This window comes from Triturus cristatus, chromosome 4_1, assembly GCF_964204655.1.
Source record: "Triturus cristatus chromosome 4_1, aTriCri1.1, whole genome shotgun sequence".
NCBI classification, from domain to species: Eukaryota; Metazoa; Chordata; class Amphibia; order Caudata; family Salamandridae; genus Triturus; species Triturus cristatus.
Genome location: NC_140585.1, coordinates 553,264,333 through 553,277,001, shown reverse-complemented (window position 1 = coordinate 553,277,001; position 12,669 = coordinate 553,264,333). Strand labels below are relative to the sequence as shown.

The window sequence follows — 12,669 nt, the reverse complement described above, 5'->3', positions numbered from 1 at the left end:
ATTAAAACAATTTTCAGCGGCAAAGCTGTGACTTTTCAGGAGTCAGACTCAAACAGGAGTAAATGAGGCCCACGAGCAGTGTAATAAATGCTGACTTGGAAGCAGTCCTTCAGCCAGAGAGACAAATGATTCTATCAGTCCTTCCATGCAGTTAGCGCTGTGGATTCACTCCCACAAATGCTCTTTTATTACATGTTTTTCTAGATCATCGATTAAAAAAAAAACATGCATTAAAGTCCAAGTTAATTTTCATTGAAATTATCAGTCCAATTTAAGACATTTGTCACTATCCCTTCTGAACACATGACGTGAATATTTTCCAGTTATACCAAGCATTGGCAAGTCAAATGGTTTAGCTCATGAATGAAAGTGCAGTTTAATTCACCCATGGGTTTAGTCACTCATAAATTATCACACAGGCACTCCTGTCACTCATCTTTGCACTCATGCACCCATTCATCCATCAACTGACTCATTTATGAATTCACACCGACAGAGCCTCAATAAAAACACACAGAAACGCAACAACACATACAAGATAAATTAAATATTAATAGCAGATTAAGGAAAAATACTACTATCTAAATACTGGGGACATGTGCTTGCAATAACAAAACTAAACACAGCAGCAAGTGTCCGTCTTGCAGAGGTACTGTACATAGTCTATAGTTGGTTTAAAGTTCAAGCATGGCTGCCATGTTTAGAAGATGCTGGTCATCTTGGAATGGTAAAACAATGATACACTACAGACAAAAGCATTTCTTAATGATCTCCTATTAGAAGAAGTGGCCACATGGGGTGTGGCCCACTGTAGCAGCTAGCAATAAAGCTGTTAGCACTGTCTGGAGATCTGTAGTATCCTCTTAAGAACAAATCAAATAAAAATAGGAGAAACAAAGCAATGAAAGGGGAACTAAATAAATGGAGAAAACTGAAAACTAAAGGACTGGCCAACCAGCCATGGCAATGAAGCCCACTCATTTTTAGGTGGATGTACACGTGATCAAAAAATGGCATCCTCTAGGGGGTAAGGCAGCCAATGAGTGAACCTTTAAACCATGCAGTACACAGTCATGGATGGAAGGAGAGTGTAAATGACAGACCAATGGTAGAACAGAGTTAACCCAACGGTCCTCGTTCTACCTATATGGATATATTTTATAGATATGGATGTATCTATTATTTAATGTTTACAAGATCCTGGCAGACATCTAAGAAGAGATTCTAGAAAAATTATTACTGCTGTTAGGGTTTGTCAGAGGTGGTTACCAATACCAAAATCCTTGCCTACAAAGGTAGTCTGTGGCACTTCACATAACAAATGCCTATCTGTAGGCTTTACTACAGGTAATAACAATTCATACTTAAATGCCTATTGACTAACATATGCTTTCATCATCGTGTCAGGCTTACTGCCTTTATGGTAACTTTTCATAAAGTACAAGTTACTTACCTTCGGAAACTATGTATCTGGTAGAGACGATTCTAGCCGCAGATTCCTTAATGTAGAATCATCCCCAGGCGTGAGACTGGATCCGGAAAATCTTTGCCACAGCATCTCTGCGCGCCGGGGGCAGTGCCTCGCGACCCCTCCATGACGTCGTCCGCGGAGGTGACGTCAGTGAGATCACATAATTCCCAACCCGGCACGCTGACTTCAGTTTTCTTCGGAGAACTTTTCCGTGCCACAACGCAGAGCCATCACAAACAAAACTGTGAGAGTATGGGAACAGTGTGCGAAAAATCAGTGAAACAAAAAGGGAGAAGCAAATGGTGAGGAACAGCACCATTAGGGACAGTGCCAAGCACTGCGTTACAGAAAATCATGGAAAGGAAGGAGCAGAGCAGAGCAGCGCTCTGAGAAGCAACCCTTCAAAACGAAGTCTCCATCACCCCTGGAGACAGAAAAATAAGTTTAAAAAAATTCGGGGCAGACCACAAAGTCTGCAACCACAAGCTATTACAGTGAAGGGCAACAAGTTCTGAACAGATGAGGAACGACAAATCACCCCAAGACAACACCAGCAAGGAATGTCGCATCCCCCGTAAAAAGCTAAGGGCCTAGGCACAGCCAAGAGACCCCAACCCAGAGGAGCGCAGAGGGGATTATGAGTAGGCCCCACACTGGAAGAACCAGTGCGCAGGGATGCAAAAGTACATATGAACCAACGGACCAAGTACCAGAAAGAAATGAGTGGAACAAAGAAACAGAACGAAGCATCCCGCCAGGGAGGAAGAGAAAGAGAGCACCCGCAGAAGACAAAAGCGACCCGGAGGGAGGCGAGTGCAGGAGACCAAGCTGAAGGGTCCTCGCAGAACGGGGAGGAAGGGCGGGCCATAAACGAATCTGCGGCTAGTATGGTCTCTACCAGATACATCATTACCAAAGGTAAGTAACTTGTACATCTGATAGGGACTACTAGCCGCAGATTCCTTAACGTAAAATGGATACCCTAGCCATACCCCCAGGGGAGGATGGTCTGGTAGAGAACCTCACCCGCTTGGAAGAACACAGGGCCCCAACAGGGGATGTGCCATGGGAACAGGAAGGACGTCCCAGCCCCCTCCAAGCAGAAGTAAGCAAGAACAAGAAATAGGGAAGGCCAGGATACCACAAGCCTACCCGAGGAGCAAAGGGCATCCGCCAGAAAACCCGGGGGGACAGACAGCACCCAGCGAGTACCAAAGGAAGAAAAGAACCACCTGCAAATCCGAGGAAAGGAGGATGAGCGGAGGCAGAGCCCGCCCAGGAGAACACACACAGTGAAGAGGACAGCTGAACGGGTGTCCGTCCTGAGGCAGGGAACAAGGCAGGAACGGTTCCACAGCCGATAAGCGCAGACATGAGAAGGAAGACAGACGCGCAAAGCTCCAGCAAAGCAAGGGACAGGAGCACACGCCCACACGCCGAGGCCCTCGGAGGTGGACAAGAACTACCAGGCGTGCGCAGCAGGCAGTTGGCAAATACCATGAAGTAGCGTGGCCAGAACCGGCCGAGCGCCAGACGAAGACAGAGGCACCACCGGGCCCACGAAGAGAAGTGGGACCGGCCAGAAGATAAAGAGACGCAGGGAGTACCGACCGAAAGCCAGCAACCAGAACACGGGAGAGCACCAGGAATAACCTAGCCCCCCTGGAACACAAGACAGAGGCCCAAGCTGAAACGGCGGATAACAAGGTGGACACCAAGACACAATGCACAACAAAAGGCGGTCTGGTGACCCAGAGGCTAAAGAGGGAAGGCAAAAAGCACAGGAGCAGATATCCCGCAGGAACAAATACCAGCGAACACTGAGTGGGACCGAACCTGAAGCAGCGCAAGCCGCGCTAAGGCGGAAGAGAAAGAGAGAGAGAGAGAGAGACCGCACTAAGCGGTATATAACGACGCCAGGAAAACGCGAGGAACCTGAGAAGGTACCCACACCTGCCCATCTTAAGACACAGCTATACAGTAGCCAACAAGTACCCCATCTAGGGTATGACTCGTCCCAAAACAAAACAGGGAAGCACCTCTTAGGGAAACCCGCAGCAGAGGTCAAGAACACAAAAGACCTGTGTAAAACACCACAGGCGGCTTACCAATCAGCCAAAAAATACACAGAGGGCCCAACCTGAGGACCTATACAGCTGCACTAACAGCCAAAATCACTCACCACAAGCTGGAGGGCTGAACCAGCATACAACAGAACAAAGGGGCCAACTTAAGAACCCTGAAGGCATTCCAAGCCGCACACAGCACACAGACGGGCCAACCGAAACACAAGGCCCCAAAGAGAAAGGTGGGATAAACGCCTCCCATAAGACACCTGAGGACCGACAAGCTGAAGCTTACGGAGGGAGAGGGGGACGAAGCCCCGCAAGGAGCAGTTGAATAGTGGAGTCCGCGTGGGTGTGAAACAGAGCCCCATCAAAAGCAGGTCAACCAGATGCTCCCGAACATTCTCCGGAAAGACACCATCCCGCAACCAAGCATGGCGGTGGAGGGCCACAGAACTCACCATAGCGCAGGCGAGAGAATCAGAGACGTCCAAGGCCGAACAGAGAATAAATGTAGCTAACTCCCGACCATCCCGTACATGGTGCCGCAGATCAGCGCGGGCACCCTCGTGGGGGGTGTGAGACAGAAGGGACTACGCGGAATCCCACAGGTCGGAAGTAGCCCTGGCCAACACACAAAGTGTGTTGAGCGCACGCAGAGCAGCACTAGTGGAGGCAAAAATGTTACGCTCCCAGGAGTCCAACCACCGGGCCTCCCGTGACGGCGGGAGCGGCACCGAAGGCAAGGAAGGAAAAGCAGCCCGCAGGACAGGGTCCTGGGCAGATGGGTGGGTAAAGAGGCAGACTGGATCGTGCGGAGCAGGATGGTGGCAGTGAAGGAGCGGCTGAGGCACCGGATCCCCCGTAGCAGGACGACCCCAGGCCCCCAGAAGAGAGTTGTGGAGCGAAGCTTCAAATGGAAGAAGCGGCTCCCCTCCATCAGAGCCCTGGTGGAGAACCTCCAATAAGTGGTCCGTTGGGAGTGGAGCGACCGGGTTGCTCAATTGCAAAATGCCAGTGGCCGTGGAGATGGCCCGGAAAAAGGAGATGCTCGCCTCCGTAGGGCGTCGTGGGGGGGATAGCAACTCCTCTGTGGGCGAAGGGTGCAAACTCAGCCGCCCGTCCCCGTGCCCAGCTAGAGGAAGTAAAGGCCAGCCCCTGTAGGATGGAAGACCCATGGACGAGTGAGAGGCCTGAGGGGTCTTCGGAGAAGGCGGAGAAGCCTGCGGGGCAGCCAACTGCAGGGAGCGGAAGAGTGGGTCCGGGGGCTGTGGACGCGGAGATGGTGTAGAACCTGCCCTGGAAGCCACGGGGGAAAAAGCAACGATGCGGCGTCCAGTCTCCGGAGAAGAGGAGACAAGGAGACGGCAATCCTCCAGAGAGGAAGGGACATCCGGAGAAGAGTCGACGATCCGAAGTCGGGACGGCACCGGCGAGTCCACCACAGGCACCGGTGAGTCCTCGATCGGCACCGAAGCGGCTCCCACGGGTGCCGAGTCGACCTCCACCACAACACGCCTCATCGGAGAAGGGGGCGGGGTCGGAGCCGAAGCGGCCAATGAACAGCGCCAAAAAAGGCGCCAGCTCGACCTCCGCTGAGGCAGCCGCCTGCGCAGAGGACCGAGAGGGACTCGGGGAGACACCCGGGTCCCGGCCTGCACCCGCGGCACCGTCAGGGCCGGGGAGGAAAGCCGTCGACGCCGGACAGGCGTCAGCTTGACCTCTGGTAAGACAGCCGCCTGCCCAGAGGACCGAGGGGGACTCGAGGAGGAGCCGCGGGTTCCGGCGCCCTCCTGCGACTCCACAGGGAACCCCGCTGGGTTTTTCGAATAGGCAGAGACGCTGTGGGTCGAAGAGGGGAACCCCTTAGGGCCACACCTCGATGACACCACACCTCCAAAACCTGAAGCCGAACTTCACCCCCGGCGAGTCCGCAGAAGGACCCGTGCAAGGTGAGGGTTCCCCGGACGTATCAGGAAGAGGAGGCAGGTCCAAAGAAGCCTGCAGAGCCGCAGCGTAGGCCTTCATCTGGACCCTGGTCACCCCAACGCCAGGGAACTATGGATAGGATGGTGACGGGCGAGGGCGCACGTCCCAAGAGGAACTTGCGCCCTCTGCAGAAGGAGGGCAGGGCCTCGGTGGCAAGCTGGGGGACTTACCGGCGGGCGAACGATGTCCGTGGGGCCTCAGTGAAGGACGATACCGCAGCCGGAATCGGCGGCTTCGAGACCCTCCCGAGGTAGGAGACGGCTGCTGCGACGAGACCGATCTGGGCAAGCGTGCCGAAAGCAATTTCATCCGGCGCTCCCGCCGGGATTTCGGCTTGAAATGCTGACAAGCTTCGCAGTCCGTAGAATCAGGGTGCTCGCCCAAACACCCCATACAAATAGGGTGAGGGTCCGTCGCCGACATATGACGCACACAAGAAGCACACGTCTTGAAACCCGAAGGCATTGCATACTGTTCCCAACTCAAAGGTGGTAAAAGAGGCCTAAAAAACAGGTCAAGGGAACACACTCCGGACCCGCGTTGCAAGCGGAAAAGACGTCAGCGCGCCGAGGTGGGACTTGTGACCTCGCCGAAGTCACGTCCGCGGACGTCAGGGCGGGGTCACGAGGCACTGCCCCCGGCGCGCAGAGATGCTGTGGCAAAGATTTTCCGGATCCAGTCTCACGCCTGGGATATTTCTACGTTAAGGAATCTGCGGCTAGTAGTCTCTATCAGATAAATATATCAGACCTATGGCATCTGAAACATCCTTTCCTAGTGAACCAATCATGCCTTTAGCTGTTATCACTGGCCTGTAGCCATAACTAACTCAGGCCTCCTTTATTGATCTTAAGTCTTCCCACAAGGTAATCATCAGGCACACAGCCATAACCTTGCATAATATACACAGTTACAGCTAGCAAAGAAAAAGACTATCACTGTTAAGAGGGACTAACAAGGATTCTGACAGTGCAAATCTTGTATACCTATGGTTTTTCAGAGGGGGTAACCAACACTGAAACCCTTGCCTGCTACAGTCGTCTGAGAAATATCACGTAGCAATCTACCCCTTAAATGCTTATTGACTTGAAGGTATGCTTTTCACAATCAATACGTCAGGCCTACTGCTTTAATCATACCTTTTTATTATAAACCATCAGGCCTATGATTTCTTTTATTGACTTGTCACCATAACCGACTCTGACCTACGGTGTTGTTCATAAGTCTTCCCACAAGACAACCATCAGGTATAATGTAATAAAATTACAAAATTACAGTTGACAAAACAATAGAAAATGCCTACTTGTTAGTGCTAATAGGATTACTATAGTGCAAATCTTCTATCTCCATGGTTTGTTCGGGTTGGTCACAACATCAAAACCCTTGCGAGAATCTGTATAGCAAAATACCGACCTACAGGCTTTGGCAAAGTGTAATAACACTCCGCCCTTGAAAGGCTATTGCCTCTAACAAATGAAAGCCTACTTGCTTTGTAGTAACTTTTCATTATAAAGAGAACACACCTAAGGAATCTGACATAACTTTTCCCAGTGAAGCAATAAGGCCTATAGCCTTTACCATCGGCTTGACAATATATCAAACACAGGTGTACTGAAGTGCACATAAACAGACAACCTACATGCATGCATACAGTTATAAAAAAATTACAAATATGTATAGAATTGCAGTTACCAAAACTACTCTCAATAGAGCCTAACAAAAATCGTCACAGTGAAAATCTACTCCCAGGCTTTGTCAGAGTGATTGAGCAACACCAAATCCCTTTCCTACAATGGTAATCTGTGAGACCACATGTAACAGACAGTGCTTAATTTGAGCTGGTGGTTGCCAGTGGGGCCACCTACACTTGTTTTTGGAGACCAGTGTTTATTTTTCCAGATGAGATATTTACAGAGAGCAAGAGAGAGGAAAACGCACAGACTGGAAAGACGGGAGGAGAGAATGGCAGAAGAAATGTCACAAGGGGAAAAAGGAGGAACCTGCAAGAGTGTTGTGAAGGGAGTGTTTGGTAGTGGAATAAAGAGGCATGAGATGGATTTAAAGAATAAAAGCCTTGTATTCAGTGCACAGACATGTATTTGCACTGGCCGTGGACTGAGCAGAGCTTTGGACACCTTCACTTTTTCTTTTTCAAATTAACCACTATTAACAAAATACCAGTCTACAGCCTGCAACATAATGGGATAACAAGTCACTGTTAGAGGCCTTTTAGCGTTAACAAATGCTTTTCACAAAAAAAGCTAGGCCTACTCTCTTTTTCATAAGGTTTTGTACTAAGCAGACAAGACCTAGGGCTTCTGGCATATCCTTTCACTGCGCACCAATCAGACCTTTAGCTGTTATCACTGGCTTGCTACCATAATCAACTCATGCCTACTGCACTCAGTGCAAGCTTTACCACAAAGCAAACATCAAACATACAGCCATAACGTGACAAAGGTATACAAAATGTCAGCTGGCAAAGCAAAATACTATCTCTCCTGGAATAGCCTAATAAGCATGATTGTAGTGCTTATCTTCCAACTTCACAGTTTGATAGGGCAGGTCACCAAAATCAAAAGCCTTGCGTACTATGGTAATCTGTGAGAATCCTTATAAAAAAAAATAACTGCCTAACAACCATCCTTAAGTCTATTCCCTTTAACACATACTTTGACAATACGTAGGTCGGGCCTACTGGCTTTGTCATAACATTTCATAAAAACCTGATCAAACCTATGACATCTGGCTTGACTTTTTCCAATGAACAGATAAAGCCTGTAATATTTACCATAGGCTTTACACTTTAACCAACACAGGACTATTCAAGTAACCATAACCTCGCAACCATCATGCACAGTTATAAAATTAAAAATATGTAGAAAGATACAATTTGCAAAACAATATACAAACCCTCTCAATAGGCCCTACCAAAAATCATCATTGTGAAAAACTCCAGGGGTTGTCAGAGTTTGTGCCCAACTCCAAAACCCTCACCTACTATGGTAATCTGTGAGATTACATGTATCAAAATTCCTGCTTTTAGCCTGTAACACAATGTGATGATAACCAACTGTTAAAGGTTTACTGTCTTTGGTGCATGCTTTTCACAATAAATACGGTAGACAAACTGCCTTTGTCATAATGTTTCACAATAAGCAGATCAGGACTATGGCATCAGGCATAATGTTTCCCAGTCTACCAATCAGACCTACACCTTGACTTATACCTCCTATTTGGAGTATAAACTTTTACACATGACAATCATCAGGTACACAGTCATAAAATTAAAAAGGCACTTAGTTATGATTCTTCCACCTTGCTGAGGCTCAGGAAAGAGAGGCGCCCCTCCAACTGTTTCTGCTTCCTTCCGATGGAACTGCCTCTCTCCGCCCCGGACTATTGTCCTGGTTGTCAGTCCACTATCCCAAGGATCTTAAACCTTTCCATTGATACTAAGGGAGTGAGGGGAGGAAGGGCAGAAACCAAGAAGGATCTCTCATTAACATGTATTTTGTTAAATGCAAGATCTTTAGTCAAACACAGCCTCGAGTGCGCTAGACTCTTGGAAGAACTCGAGGATAAGGTAGCTTTTGTCACGGAAACCTGGACTGACCCGGCCGCTGGGCCAGATATTGTGGTTGCCACCCCCCCCGGACTTTCTCTGCTACACACAGGATAGGCCTCTAAGGAAAGGTGGAGGCCTGGCGGTGATTTATCATCACTCTTTTAAAGCTTCTTTTCAGCCTATTCCTATGGCTACCTGTGAAGCCTTATTTTTCAATCTGATGCGAACGCCTCATCAATCTTTTAAGGGCTGCTTAGTTTACAGGCCACCTGGAACCAGAAATGCTTTTCTGGAGTCCGTGGGTATGCTACTGGAGGAGGGGCTACTTTCGGATGCATTTACAGTTCTAGGCGATTTTAATTTCCATTTGGAATGTGCGGATGATCCTGACACAAGGGCCTTGGAGGAATTGATGATGTCATTAGAACTTCGGCAGCGGGTAGTGGGCCCTACGCACAGGGGAGGACACACGTTGGATGGGATCTTCTCCAACCAATGTATTATGCACTTTAAGAGCCTTCTTCCCTTGGCTTGGTCAGATCACTCCGCTGTCCAATTCGAAATTTTATTAAATAAGCCAGGCAAGATAATCCCAGGATATAAAGACAGGATAAGAACAAGAGGCTGGAATAAGGTGGAGGGAGACCCCCTGATCAATCTGCTGTCCTCTTCGGCTGTCGAAACGCCAGGTGATGTGGACATGGCCTGTCATAATTACACAAGTTGGCTGCAGCAAGCCTGTGATATCGCATCCCCTATAAAAAGTTGGCGGCCTAAGAGAGCACTGCCTTCTGCTCCCTGGTATTCACAGGAGATTAGATCCCAAAAGCTTATTTGCAAACAGCTTGAACGCAGATGGAGGAGTAACTATAATGAATCTGACAGAAAAGCTTACAAATCCAGCCTTCAGACATATAAACAGGCCATTTTTAAGGCGAAACAATCTTACTTCGCAGCTCAGATTTCAGACTCCAGTAACTCAGTTAAGGAGCTATTTAAGACAGTGACCAACCTGGTAGCCCCAAAGCCATGTCCAGTTCAACCCAGCCAACAGCTGTGCGAGGACTTGGCCGAATTCTTCTCCTCTAAGGTGGAAACTATCTTCGCCGTTTTTAACAAGAGGAATATCAGTAGCCCAGACATTAGATGGGAAGGCTCAAGCCTAAAACACGTTTCTTATCCGACTCTGGTCAAATTTCGGCCAGTGTCCTCTTTAGACACGAAAATGATTCTGTTGGAAGCCAAGTCCGGATCACCATTTGACCCTTGCCCCATTAAGGTGGCTAAATTAGCTGCGGGTCCGATTGCTGATCAGCTTTCCAGTCTATTTAACTTGATGTTTGAAACGGGGCGGTTTCCCAGTTAATGTAAATTAGCATCTATTCTTCCATTATTAAAAAAAACCCTCTCCCGATCAGTGACCCCAACAGTTTTCGCCCAATAGCCAGACTTCCGCTTCCAGCTAAACTCGTTGAAAAGTTCATGAACAGACAACTCAGTCTTTTCCTGGAAGAATCCCAAGCTCTAGATTCCACTCAATATGGTTTCAGGTCAGGCCACAGCACAGAGTCCGCCCTAAGTAAAGCTACAGAAGAGATCAGGGAAGCAGTAGATCAGGGCGGCAAGGCAGCTCTGATTTTGCTTGATCTGTCTGCGGCTTTTGATACGGTCCACCACTCAATACTCCTGAATCGTTTAAAAACATGCAGGATTGTTGGTAAAGCCGGGGACCTTATCAAATCTTTTCTTGCCGAGAGAAAACAAGTGGTGACCCTGGGGGACTTTCATTCGAAACCTTTTTCAACTCCTTGTGGGGTCCCTCAGGGGTCCTCACTCAGCCCCACCCTTTTTAATGTGTACGTTAGCGCACTGGCACCCGTCATAAGGTCCTATGGGTTTGGCATTACCTCCTACGCAGACGATACGCACATTGTTGTACCAATGACACCAGGGGGGGAGGTGGATGTGGAACTGCGTCTGCGGGAGTGCATGGTGGCTGTGAGCAGCTGGATGTCCCAAAACTGTCTGAAATTAAATTCGGACAAAACTGAGGTTATTTTGTTTGGCAATTCCGCCAACTTCTGGACCCCTGCCTGCTGGCCCAGCTCCATGTGTACCCTTCCAACTCCAGCCAGTAAGGTGAAAAACCTCTGCATGATTTTGGACGACAAACTCACCATGGAGCACCAAATAAAAGCACTAACTTTCAAAACCTGGTATACCATCAGAATGATGAGGAAAGTGCTCCCTTTGCTCCCTCAAGAGAGTAGGCATACGGTGGTAAGGGCCCTAGTAACAACGAGACTCGACTATTGCAATGGCTTATATCTAAATGCGCAGCAAAGCATACTGAACAGTTTACAGACTTTGCAAAACGCGGCAGTCCGTCTACTTACAGGCTCCTCCAGGTTTTCCTCAGTTGCTCCGGAAAGAAGATCCCTTCATTGGCTCCCCATAAAAAGCCGTATAAGTTTTAAGGCGCTGGCCATGGCATTTAAGGCCTTGCATGGACTAAGCCCAGACTTCTTAAAGCAACGTATACATTGGTATCTTCCAGGAAGAAGCCTTCGTTCTGAAAGCACTAAACAGGCGCAGGTCCCTCGTATCAGGAAGGTCCGATGGGGAGGCAGAAGTTTTGTTCACGGAGCCATTAGGGCGTGGAACACTCTACCACTATCTTAGAACCCTCCCTGATTTGCTGTCCTTTAGAAAGGAACTTAAGACCTGGCTTTTTCTGCACGACTGACCCCCCTCTTCACTGCTCCTTGTTAGGTTTGACCCTCAGGACTTCTAGATAGCGCCAGGACACCTCCAGGTATTTGTCGCACTTTAAAAGTATCAATAACATAACATAACAAAATGACAGTTGACCAGACAAAATTCTCTCTCTCTCTCTTGAGAGGTGCTGACCAGGATTCTCACAGAGCAAATCTTCTAAATTCACGGTTTGTTTTGAGGATAACCAACACCACAACTCTTTCCTACTATGCTAATCTGTGAGATTCCATCCCACAAAATATCTAGATATAACCATTCGCTTTTAGATGCTTTAAAACCACAGCGCCTCAACGGACCTGCAGCCCCCCACCGCGCCTTGAGACCCTTACGGGTGAATAGTCGCGCTTTACAAGCCTGTGATTGATTGATTGATTGATTATTGATTTTAGGGTATACTTTTCACAATAAGTAAATCAGGCCCTTACGGTAAAATTTCACCAAAACTAAGAAAAACAAATTGGGCCTATTGCCATGATCACTGCCTTGCCACCATAACCAACTCAGTCCTGCTATATAGAGTATATGCTTTACCACAGCTCAAAATACAAAACTCAGTCCAATCAAATCCTGTATTTAGGGGAACCAACGTGTGGGTGGAGCCTAAGTTTCTTTCCCATTAGAACTCTGAAAGTTCTTTCTTGTTGATCACATATGGTCAGGATACAGCTGTGCAGTCAAATTAGACCTAAAAATCTATGAATATTAGTGTAGCCCTGGACACCTCATACTGCTCTCAAACACACAACTGAATTCTGAAGTTTAAAGTTAGTGATGGAAAGGGAGGCTGTGGGAACTCT

At 48.3% G+C, this 12,669-nt stretch overlaps 1 protein-coding gene across 1 annotated transcript in view; it reads right to left on the bottom strand.

Annotated features, from left to right (window-relative positions):
* The window catches only part of CDC123 (cell division cycle 123), a 424,883-nt gene that overhangs the window by 136,443 nt on the left and 275,771 nt on the right, over nt 1-12,669 (bottom strand). The gene's annotated exons all lie outside the window — the stretch shown is intronic.